Genomic DNA, 12,711 nt, shown 5'->3' on the forward strand with positions numbered 1-12,711 from the left:
CAACAAATTATACTTTAATGTCTTTTGTTTTTCAGCTTTAGCAAAACCAGTTTAAATATCACTTTCACAACTGATGTAAAAGTGCTCCATGTAAATAAGCCAGTAGTTGTGTACAGCTGCTTCCAAGAAATTTGTTTGAAACTCACTGCTGCTGAAAATGTAAGCTGGGTTTATTGTGCCTAATGCAAACTGGATTTATTTGTGCTCCTGTGTAGGCTCTGCTCACCCTAGGAAAATGCTCTATGCTGCACATCATGCAGAAAGAAGTATGATAGAAGAGGTGAATTAATGGATTCAAGTCCAATAATTTGTGAGCATCTAGCTAATGTACTTTTTCTTTCCTTGAGAAAGTGTCTCAAGGGAATCTGAGACAATTTTTTCGATGAATTTTTCATGCCAAATATCAGTCCCAACCAGTGAGTTATTTTCTGTATTTAAATTGGTTTTGGAATGGCATATATTGCAGTTATGCAAATTTTGTCAGGAAAATCTATTACAGTCTTATAAATTCAGCAAAGGTTTCAGTGATTTTATCTTCTGTGCATATCCCACAATTTATTATTAAAATAAACATTGTTAAAGGATGTGGTAACAAACAATGGTGACTTATTGCACTGGTTAATAACTTCTGGACATAGAAATATTTTCAAGTTATACAGTATAAATCACTTGTTATCTACTTGAACATTTTAATTTTTATTAGAAGGGCTTTTTTCCTATATTAAACATTATCCACCACTTTATATTAAACTGTTAAGAAAGTAATCAAGAATTATTGCCAAGATTAAACAATCATTAGGCAAAGTTACAGGTGCAGTGCTTGGAATGTTCTCTAATTTTACTGTTTCATCTTCAGTTTATATTTGTAGTAGATAAGTTATAGACAGTTGAAAGTGCCATCTTTTTAAGCAAAAAATTTAAGGCCAGTTCTCTAAACTGTGATGAATCTGAAAAAAATTATATATACAAATAACATAGAGCTCTAAATGATAAACTTCTCTTGTGGTTTTTTGCTTTCTATGTTCAAAAGGACATGAATTTAAATCTGAGCAGGATCTTCAGTATAATACTTTACTGCTGCATGGGGAGTAAGAGACAATCTGGAAAGAAGGGAAATTTGCACAGTCTGTTAGTTTTCTTCGACTTCTTCTACCAGTCTGAATTTTTATGGCAATGTTGCAAATCACATAGCCAACAAATGAACTGTGGAATCACTACAAGTTAAGAATTCATGAATATTCATTGGCTCAATTACCATATTAAGAATGAAAGCTTGGTAGGTTTTAGTGACAATGTTGCAGCTGTCTTCCAGATTTGTGCAATAATATGCAATCAAACTAATGAATTCTTTGTCTTGATAATATTTTTTATAATGCTGTTGTGATCCTTAACATTTCGTCTATAGTCTTCTGTGATACACTATTTAAGAGCTCCATTCTTATCAAATTAAATGGATTCTTTACTAAACTAACTGCTTATGAAGGTATTTTACATATCAGTTTAATATTTTCAGCCTTGGGCAGTATCCTGGATGAGTTCCCAATCTGAGTTATAGCAAAGGCTGGACACTGAAATTCAAAAATGCTTACTTGATAGGAATATTTAAGTGAAACATCATGGAATGTGGCCAAGTGTACAAATGTTCTCTTCAGCTTCCTGCGGTTGAATAAGGCCAGATTCCTCTTTGAGCTGCTGGAACTGTGCTATTACAGAGGGGTCTATGTTGTAGCCACTGTAAGAAGACATTGGACCTAAATGAATGAACGCCCATTTTCTTGATGAATGGAACCTTAAAAATTTCATCAGTGATGACCCCAGTGCATCCCAAACAGCAAAATATTTTCTCAGTCAACAGCCAAACCAACAGTATTTTCTCTTACAGATGATTGAGAACAGCAGTACTGTAAAGGAAGCTACCAGCCAATGTCTTTATACAGGCAAACTGTGTTTTAAGTAGGCTAACAGAACAAAAGCTGGCTTGGTGTGTGCGCTCAAAGTTACCACCTTTAAGCAGTGTGTCTTGGTTTGGGAAGACAGGTATCTGCCAGGTAAAATTACAATCAGAGGCTCTTTGGCAAAGATTTGGGAAATAGGAATAGCAGTTCTTTACTAGTATGTAATACAAAGCAAACAATCACAAAAATACTCCCCCCCCCCCCCCCCACCAAACAACTACAGCATTAATGACAAACGACAACAGTATTAAGAACTTTGAGGGCTTTGTTTCACAAAACCCAGGGCAGTTTGGTTTCGGTGTCCCTGCAGGATCCTCAGAGCACCAAGCTGAAACAGTGGAAAAGTCCCGGGCTGGTAGCTGGGATGGCAGGGTGTCCCGGCAGGCAGGGGCAGGATGTCTCGGCAGCGCAGGGGGTGCAGGGTCACACTGTAGCAAGAGGAGCAGCGCCGAAGAAGCCGAAGGCGAGGCAGGGCCTGGACCAGCTCCCGCAGGTGGCAGGGAAAACTCCGGATTCAGGCCGAACCGGTGATAGTAGATTTCCCAGGATTGGATCCCTTTGGCCACAGTGAAACTTCTCCAGCCAGCAACAGCCGTTCCCCGCTCGGCATGCTTTGCGGCGGCTGAGATCCTCGAGGAGCGGCAGACACGCATCTCCCCGAACGCCGGAAAAAGAGAAACACGCAGCTGCCTCAAGCTTTGTCTTTTACCTGCGTTATCTCCCCCTTCCACCTTTGTCCACCTCTTTGTTTCGGTTAAGTAATCTCAAGTATCCAACACTTGGTCTCCTTGGTAACTTGTGGGGAAATATTCTTTAGAGAAAGAAGGAACAAACCTAACCCCCAACACAGTGTTACCTTGTAGTGGTAGCATGCCCACTCTTCTAGTGTGTAGTGCTGCCCTTACTGTCACATCTGTACAAATCCCCGTGACAAGGCATGTCTGCTCTCGTGTGCTGCCCTGCTTTAGCTGCTAGTGTCAGTGCCTGTCAGTTCAACTATCCCAGCTCTTGTAAACAGTACCTGAAGTCATGCTGACAAATAAGAAAGTAATACCTGAGACTCCAAAAGAAAGTCAGTATGTTTATCTGGTCTTCCCTCACACTGGGTCCCCCCACAGCAGCTCTTTGCAGAACTGTTAACAGTGGATCTATTCCCCTAGCAGCCCTAGCCAACAGAATCAGACAGGATTGACAAGGTAGAATGTGTCTTTACATATGTCCAGTGTTTCCTAGTTTAGGCAGGTTTTTTTAGGTACAGGCTCAGAGATCTTGGAGAGTATTCGGATAATCTTAATGAATGAAGCTTTTTTGGGTGCTTGGTGCAATGGGTAACAGCTCTAAACTCCCTTGAGTGGTGACTCTTATTTGTGGAGCATTTTTCAAGCCTTAATCGGCATGACATGCTGTGTCACTGTCATACAAATAAACACTCTCAATACATTATTCGAGTATAGTATGCTACTGGTGTGTTAAGAGCACCTGAAAGCAGCCACTACAAAAATGAAGACAATATATTCGTGTTTCACATGAATCACTACTTAGACTGTTCAATTTCTTTTTCTTGTAGACTAATAGTGTTTGCAATTGACTTGCTTGTTGAAAATGGCCTGTATTGCTTAAAAAGCCAGAAGAAAACAAAAGCAAAGGTAAGTTTCAATGTGGGGACATGATATTTTCTTAAGTGCAACAAAGATTCCATTTAACTTGCAATTTAGCAGTGTTAAGTTAAACATGAGTCAGCAGTGCCCTGGCAGCTGGAAGTGGCAACTATGTCCTGGGGTGCATCAGGCACAGCATTCAGAGTGGCTCACAGAGAATGTGCCCCAAGACACAAAGAAAATGCTTAGAAACAAGTTTTCTTGGGGAATACAGTATGCATCATTCACATGCAAGTCTGGTAAATCCAAGCAACGTTTATTTCTAGTCTGAGTAAATTCCTGTAAAATCACCAGGTGAATCCATAGAGCTTACTCCCATGTCAGCAGCAAGAGACATCTCCTTGTAACTTCTGATTGCAATGCCCATGCTGTGAGACAAGGCTCTCAGAAAAAAAGGTAGATGCTTTCCTGCCCTCATCTTCACTAGCCATAAACTTCGGTGCACATCTTGCTATACTTATCTACCTCCTCCCCACCTGTGCACCATTTTTCTTACGGTTTTTTGAGCTGGGCATCTTGCAGAACATGTGGGAGAACAGTGAAAACTGCTGCAAATTACTGTCTTAATGCATCGAAACAAATGTTAAGATGACCTACAAAACAGGTATTCCGGGAGCTGTATTACGTTAAGATCATAAACTAAATCAAATGCCTGTTATTAGTACTGGCTTAGAAATACAGGAGAAAAAGAAAGGGTACTGGTAGTTCTGCTAAAAAAGCTCAACATAGGTAAATTCCATTTCAGCTATGAGGAGCATAGTGTCCTATTTGCATCTTGAGTATTGTTGGAAATGGGAAGAACATGGGGTTGGAATGGATACAAATGAGAGAAAAATTATTTAGTGATAGAAGAACAACTCACTTATGAGAGAAACTAGAAGGAAAATACCTTAATCTGGACTGGAAAAAGCTGATGAGATATATTGGTAATGATTGCAAAATCAGGACGGTTGTGAATGAAATGGGTACAGAATTGTTATTGATTGAGTTTTACAGTATGCTAAAAATTTAGTAAGGAAAAGTTAAGAGAAAATTGATTTTAAAGGGATGTAAAAAAATCCTATTTTACAAACAAGGTAGCGAATTTCAAAAATTTTTTAGCTCAGGATCTTATGAAGGCAGTGCAAAGATGGATTAGCTAAATGTATGGAAAATGTTTATGCCCATTTACTAAAGACAGCAATCATGGGGCTCTCTAACAGCTCATTCTAATGACTGCATGTGCTGGGTGTGAGGGGAATGGACCCCAGATCATGCTGAGCTTTCATGCACTGTCTAAATAGCATTTTCTGTTGCTGTGCAAGGTAAAACAATGCTTAAGGCCACAAGAGCTTTTCTTAGCCCCTATGATTCTCTGCTCTGGGTTGTTCCTTTAATTTCACTTTCCATCCTTCTCTTCATATGGTTTGCTTTGTAGCTTATTCCAGTCAAAAAGTAATTTTAAATAATGAGCCTTATTAAACAGAATAAAAGGGACAAAAGCCATGGATTTTTGCAGGGTTTTCAACAAAACCATGGATGTTTCAGAAAAATGCATGGGAAGAAAAAACATGCCTCATAATTTGTGAATATGGCTAAATTACTGATGTGCCTAAGCTAAGGGGTTTTTGTGCTGTAAAAATAGAAGTGTTTCATTTTTAGGATATTGTTAAGATTCTGTGACAAGCATCATGTAGTTGTCTATGCCTTTTATTAGCTAAATGCATAAGTAGTTGGATGTGTATCTGTTTGAGGGTGTGTTTTCAAAGCTGTGTTATGTCACAATGTAACTGGGCTGCCTTGCAGTGCAAGTTACATCTTCACAGATAATAGATTTATTTTTGTTGGGAGTATGGTATGAAGAGTAGCACTTTCTTATGAGATGTACAGATGGATGGATGGATTTAAAAAAAAAAGAGTAAGAAAATGTTGGAAACAAACTGTACTGTAGACTGTTCATAGACTGTTCATGTTGGATCTTCTGTTCTTACTGCCTCCTCATTTATAACATTCATTGAGAGATGACATTTAAAAAGACATTAACATTAATGTCATGGATATTGCAGCATTTTTAATTCAGTCAAAACATCTCTTGAAGTAAGTCACTCTACTTTGCAAAACAAATTTGAGAATATATTTCTTCATTGTATCATATATCATCTTCAAGAATCATTTATTTACTTTGGCAATTTCGAGTCCTACTGTAAAACTCACATTCCTTTGCTGCCAAATAAACTTCACTGCAAGTTAGAGGAATAAACAAAAGCAATCTGGCATATGCACTTAAATATCGAAGTTTACCTCTAAAACTAGTCATTCACCATCTTAGTATGAAATAAAGACAGGTGGAAACTGTTCCATGCAGCAGAGGGCAGCAGTAGTAAAATGGTGTAGCAAGGAGGTGATTGCAGCATATCTACTTTTATAATTTTTTATAATCAGTGTAGCTTAAATAGTAAAAAAAAAAATAAAATAAAAAAATCCAAAAAACAACAACCAAACCTGTTAAAAGAAAGCAGAGTTAATCCTTTATTTCTGTCTTTTTGATGATGTTGGTGTCAGCATTTATTGTCATTAATGAGAGAAATTTATTTTCATACATAGTTTCTAACTTCTGGGCTTGAATTGCTGTGGTTTTCACTTCACAAAAAGATCTCTCAACCTTCTACTCTTCTACTCTACTTCTACTATTTTGTATTTTTATTTGAACAAATGATATGAGATCTGGTTCTCAACTAAAAAATGGACTTTTTTTTCTTGAAATCATAAATTGCTCCTTCTACAGATGTGTTTTATTAGGGATTGCTTCATTACATTCTAGTGGTCAACATCCTGTTATACTGCCTTACAATCATTGAATTCTTTTTCATTAATATAAAAATATTGGAAAGCCTTTATAAATTAAACAAGTATCAGATGCAATGAAGATGTTTGTGTACAATGGCTTTGTATTTTTTCTTTGGATTCATTTTTAATAGAACGGTTTATGGTTTTCATAGCATTTCTTTTTGTTTATTTCATGTCTATAGCTGAGTCCTATGTCCGCAGCTTTCCTGTATGTAAGCACTGGTAGAATGCTTTTTCTAGCCCTTGTTTTGCACAAAACTTGCAGGAATCTTGGAGATTTTTGCTCTTCCGTCAGATGTGTTTAGAAGTGGTAGAATTGTTAATAATCTACTGGGGTGAAAGGAATGAGGGAGTTCACAGAGGGAGTGGGAGGGATTTAACCAGCAAAATGCAATTAATAGTACAGATGTCTACAGCAAAGGCAATCTCTCAAGGCTCTTTTAATGTCAAGGATGTTATAATTACAATCTCATCCAAAAATTGTTGAATAGGTCTGACAATCTTCCTCCTAAAAAGCCTCAGTCTGCAATCGCTGTACAGGGATCCTAGAATGACTGGTCCAGATACTTCCATGTACTGCAAATTTAGATAAGACCCATCTTAACTACACACACATATCTTGTCAGCTTTAGCCTCACTTATTCAGGAAATCACACTGAAAAAAAGCAAAAAACCCATCCTTTTTTTAAATAAGGGGGGGAGGGGAAAGTAAATAAAATAAAATAAAAGAAAGAGAAAAGATAAATTATTAAAATGAAACTCAATTATGAATAATAAAGGTAGCAAAGTGTTTTCTTCTTTAAAAAAACACAGGTGAAAGAGAATTAGTGGTTTCCATGCATATGTTAAAAGGCTTTTTGGAACTATCCTTTTACAGAAAATATTCAGATTAGAGACCAAGGAGTTTCAGGCAGGTTAAGGGTGTCAACTTTACTGTAAAGTTTTTAGATTTTTAAAACTAGAGACAAAGCTAGAAATTTGCATTCTGAAAGATTTAATTCAGCTTTACTGATATGTTAAAAAACTGATAACATAAAGGAGCATGCCAAAAGGGAACAGGGTCTTTTTTTCCCTCTCTCACACACATATATTTTCCTCTTTCAGTGACAGTAAAGGTAGTCTTTGGTGGGTGTATCTCAGATTCCCTTCTGCAGTAAGAGAGCAACCTGAAGTTAATACATACGCAGGAAAGTGTGAAGGCAGCCAATATACCAGTGTCATTTATTGACTTTAATTGGCAATATTTATTTGCAGAAGAGTTCCATGTCCCTCAAAAGCAGACATAGAAACAGTGCAGTGAGTCATCGCTCAGAAGATGGGGGGGGGGAAAACCATTGGATCCATCCATTCATCATCTGAAAGTCCATACAGACTCACAGTACCCTTTTTCTTTACTTTGTCACTGGTTTATGAAGAGCCTTAGTTACCTTCCTCTTACATAAATTTGCCCATGTTTCCTCTTTAGTTCTTTCCAAGGTTTCTGAAGAAAAAAAAATGCATTTTTTTTAAAAAAAAAAGTCTGGTAAAAAAATCCCTGAACTCTCCTTGTAGGGAGTTAATTTTGAAAATTACTTCAATGCCCTAATGCTCTGCATACTAATCCACTTAGGCTTTCTTTTTCAAGCTTATGAGTGCCAGCCATTGACTTGTTCTACTTGGCTACTTTGAACCTCACACTGGGTTGCAGATTGTATATTGTTAGATGCAAGAAAGCGTATCCAATTGTTAATAATTACTTTAAATTCATCTAAATAAAATGTGAAAATCAAGATTACACTTTATAATTGTGGTCTTCCAAATTCCTGGGTGTGAGTGTGAGGAGTGTCTGTATATGTTTTAAAAAAGCAGTGGAGAAAGGGCAGTTAGAATAAACTTTCTTCTTGCATACTTCAAAATCTGTTTCCAGGTGCCTGGAAGGTAGTACAGGAACAAGAACCACAGCAAAATCAGAGCTGCAGGAGGTTTGGTTAGTGTCATACTAAACAGGTAAGTTGCTTGTTGCAGACCCTCAGCTCCAGGAAAGTTTCTGCTTTCAGTGTTCACAAGCTACTCACATTGAGCCCTTCAGTATAAATCCCTAGCACACGTGAGAGCTTGCTTGCTGCTAAATCAAAGTACAAGCATTTGCTTAGAAGAGAGTTAGCATGGACTGCAATTCAAGACTACTTGATTTTTTTTTATTTTTTTAATAACAGATTTTTTTCTTGTCCTTATCTATAGAGAGTAGACATGAGGAGCAAAGGAGAAGATAAATCCTATTTCTGTACTTTGGAAGAATTTGTTCAGCCGAAGGAAAGGCTTGAAAAATCTTTACAGGAAGAGTATTGATACCAAATTGTCACTCTGCTGCAAATTGCTGTTTTGCTTTTTAAGACGTAACTTACACTTACTTATGTGGATTTCTAGCTCTTTCTCTTTTTACCTAATTTTAATCCATTTGTTACCTTTAAGCTGAGCTTACCTTTAGCATAGTGCTTTGAAGATAGCATTTCAGGATATTCTAAAGTTATAGTTGCCATAGACCCACCAAAATACATACAGCCTAATTCAGATTAAAGGCTACAGTAACTGATAAAAGTGGATTGGCCACTGAACTAACAATTGACATCTACAGATGCTTACAGAAAGTCTTTTCTGGGGGCTAGTGATACAAAGAATTCTATGGCTAACACTGAGCAGAATGAATAATGTATCCTCTTGATGATAAAAAAAGTATTGTCCCTAAATTGGATAGAGCAATTCTGCAAGGATACATGGTATATATATGGTATATGATATATATTAACTCAAACTATATTTCCAGAGTTAAAATAGTAGTTAATTTTGTATTTTCTGTATGTTTCTTATAGGCTAGAAGAAAGCAAGCATTTAATTTAGAATCTAGTTGTTGCATTATGTACATTGTGGATACTGGTATTCAGGTTAACTGCGGTTATATAAAGAGAAACAATTATTTCAAAAGTGCAAAAGTTTCTTTCATAAAGCACAAACATTTCTTATTACAAACTTCCTTCTCAGTACTCTTGTTACCAAGCCTTCAAACAATGAATATACCAGGTTATGTGGGAGAGGTAGTGGTTTGTCCGTAGTTTTAATAAAGGGAGAAGTAAGGTCACTGTCATGCAGTGGCAGTGAAATTTGTATTTGGCTGAATTGTTTTCTATCAATGCTGGTTCTTTCATTGTCCTTCCATTCTAGGATTTTCCTTTTTTTTTCTTTTCACCTTTATTGCTTCAGCATCTGTTACTTGAAGCCCATCTAATCACTCAAATATTCTGTAAGCTCTTCTTACTGTTGGTACCACTTACACTCTTTCTGAATTTAAGACAAAGAGATGGAAAGAAACTGTCTTCTCTCATTCTGGCTTGTACTCATGACTCAAATACTTGTATTTTTTCTTTTTTTGGAGGGGGTAGGCTAGAAGACCTTGAGAAACATCAGTCATCTCTCAGACAACAGGTTTTTGCCTGAAATGACTCTTCTGTATTGTGAGAATTCCTTTAAAACTGAACACTGAGACATAGTTTTAAAAAAGATTATTCACTTGTTAGCTCAATTTCTCTAATAGTAAAATTATTGATAAATATTTTATGGAAATTTATATAAAGAAAAAAATACACAAATGCATAAAGAACATTTGAGTTTTTAAGCGTAAGTTGATGAGTATCAGCAGGAAAGGAAAAAAATCAATATGCCGAGGTCAGAAGTCAATGGCTAAAGATGCAACATGCAATATATGTCAGTTTCCTACAAGGTGAACAGTCTAATTCTCAAAAGGTTATTTTTACATTGAAATATTAGTTAGCCTTCTATGCTGTAATACTACACAGTATGTCATCTGGGTTATTTAAATTAAGAGTTCAACATACATGATTGGACTGTAAATGCTTTTGACCAAGTTTGGACCAGACTCTTAGTAAGATAACTCAGTTTTTGAACCCAGTTTCTTTGGAAATCTAAAGGAACAAAAAAGAAACAAAATACATAACAGTCTGATAACGCTGGAGAACAAAACCATACAATAGGCAGTGAAAAGCTTAGAAACTGATTTCTGCATCTCTCTAGTGTAAGAGGAAGTGAGATAACTGAAGCTGACTTGGTGGTCTAGTTAGCTGTACTTTAAATACCTTCATAAAAGTTAGGCTTCTAATGTTCCTAAGAATAATAAACACTGGAGCATTTTTTTACCTATGTGTTCTTTAAGTAAAAAATGAGGAACATTATGTCCACATTTACAAAACCTCCTTTCTTCACACCCAAGATACTAGTACCTCCTGTTCTGACTAAGTTCTTGATAATAATTGCTGTAGTCTTGATGGTTATACCTATATCCAAATGTATTTTGGCTTTCTTTTTCTGTTTTATTTTAAACACAACCAGATAGCAATAGAGATTGTGTGAGGTGGAAGTCTGTAGTCAGATAGAGGCAAGTAATTAAGTTTTAGATCAGACTTTCCATATGAATGAACACTTTAATTTCACTTCAAAACCACTTTCATGAAAGTAATATTTTTGGACAATAAATGGCACCTTAAATTCTGTAATATGTGAGAAGGCCCCTCCAGAGGTATATTTCTTAAAATGTAAGAGGGTTTGCAGGCCTAGAGTGTAGAGCAGTCTCTAACTTCTTTATTTCTTACTTTTCTACTTTAATGGAAATAGATTTCCAGGTCGTCTTGGAAAACTTTCTGCTAACAAGTGAATTTTGTAATCCTGAACTAAAACAAGATTTGTTCAAGGCATACATACATATCCATATCCATATCCATATCCATATCCATATCCATATACGTATGTGTATATATATATATATGCTAATACATGTAACTCAGATAATCTAAATAATAATAATTTATTTTAATTTATTGGCAACCTTTATATAAGTGTATTGTTAGGATTGGCATGTGATGTCAAAAAAGCTTAATTGACTGTGGTAATTTAAAAATACTGACATTTTTTATTACAGTACCCTGGCATTACATTGGTAAAGATACCTTATGTATTGAAATTCTACACAAATTACATGCAAAATGTAGTTCTTTCATATGTCAAAATGCTGCTTATGGTTGTAATTATACAATGTGCACATATCACATTAATAACATGGAGAAAAGCTGCAGTGCCAGAGGATTCTTTTCTACTTGCCATAATTGCTGCAATTAGTGAAAAGGAAAAAATGCATTTGGTTAGTCCATCAAAACAAGTTACACAGTATTGAAGGAATAAGAGTTATATAGCTGCATTACCCAGTATGATGTGAAGTTCAGCAGCAGTCCTGCTAAAATTTTGCCTACATCCTTTCCCATTTTAATGTAAAAATAAAATAAAGCCATTTGTTGTGTTGGTAGGGCTCATAGGAATGCCCTTGTCGTCTCAGAGTGAGTCCTCTAAAGAGTTTTCCTACTCCTGTACAATTTATTCACCAATAATTTGAAGCCCAGTAAATTGCAGTGCAGTTACCCATGGCATTTGTGAATGGGCAACTTGCTTTTGTTCTCTCAGCAGGTGTGAAGGTGAGAGAAACCAGGTAAGCTGCAGTTAGTCTTACTGGTTCACTAAAACAAAAACTAACTAACTTAATAACCTCTGTAATCAGAGAGGCCTTGCTGCATGTTCTATGTCTAGTTATGCCATTTCTAACTTGCCTTCACTTCTTTTCACTAGGAGCATAAATTATTACTGTATGAGCTTTCTAAATCATAAAAGATTGTATCTGTGGATGGAAAAAAAATTATATGCAATTATCTGGGATCATGAATGTGGTAATGATTAGAGTTTTGAGAAGTTCACATTTTTATCACTCCTTTTAAAATCTTATTTCTTCTTTTACTCTTTTCCTTGGGTCATACACCTATGCCAGTCAGCGATTAGTTACTTTCTTGCAAGTACCCCAGCATGGTAATTGTTCAAACTAATTTAAAAATACAGATTTTTTTTTCCTGAGAATTCTTGATCTGAGATCCTTGCTTTAACATGCCAAGGTATGTAAGTAAGTGTAAAATAGAAAAATCATTTTTAAAAAATTGTTCATTTAATCAGAAAATTCATCCTACCTTTGGTTTTGCTATGGAGAGTCTGTTGTCATGTTAGAATGGTAATGTACTTCACTCTGAGACCCCAGTTCTCCAGCTCTTCTCAAGGTTTTTTCTTCCATGCACATTATCATTGTACAATAAACGGAGAGTCTCTGGCTTCTGAGCATTCTGCATGGAGTTTTTTTCCCCTTTATCAAAATTCTCCAAAACGCATGCAGTAAAATTTGTGTCCAAATG

This window comes from Chamaea fasciata, unplaced genomic scaffold (genome assembly GCF_029207755.1).
Source record: "Chamaea fasciata isolate MVZ Bird 193981 ecotype frontalis unplaced genomic scaffold, bChaFas1.0.hap1 SCAF_1, whole genome shotgun sequence".
NCBI classification, from domain to species: domain Eukaryota; kingdom Metazoa; phylum Chordata; class Aves; order Passeriformes; family Sylviidae; genus Chamaea; species Chamaea fasciata.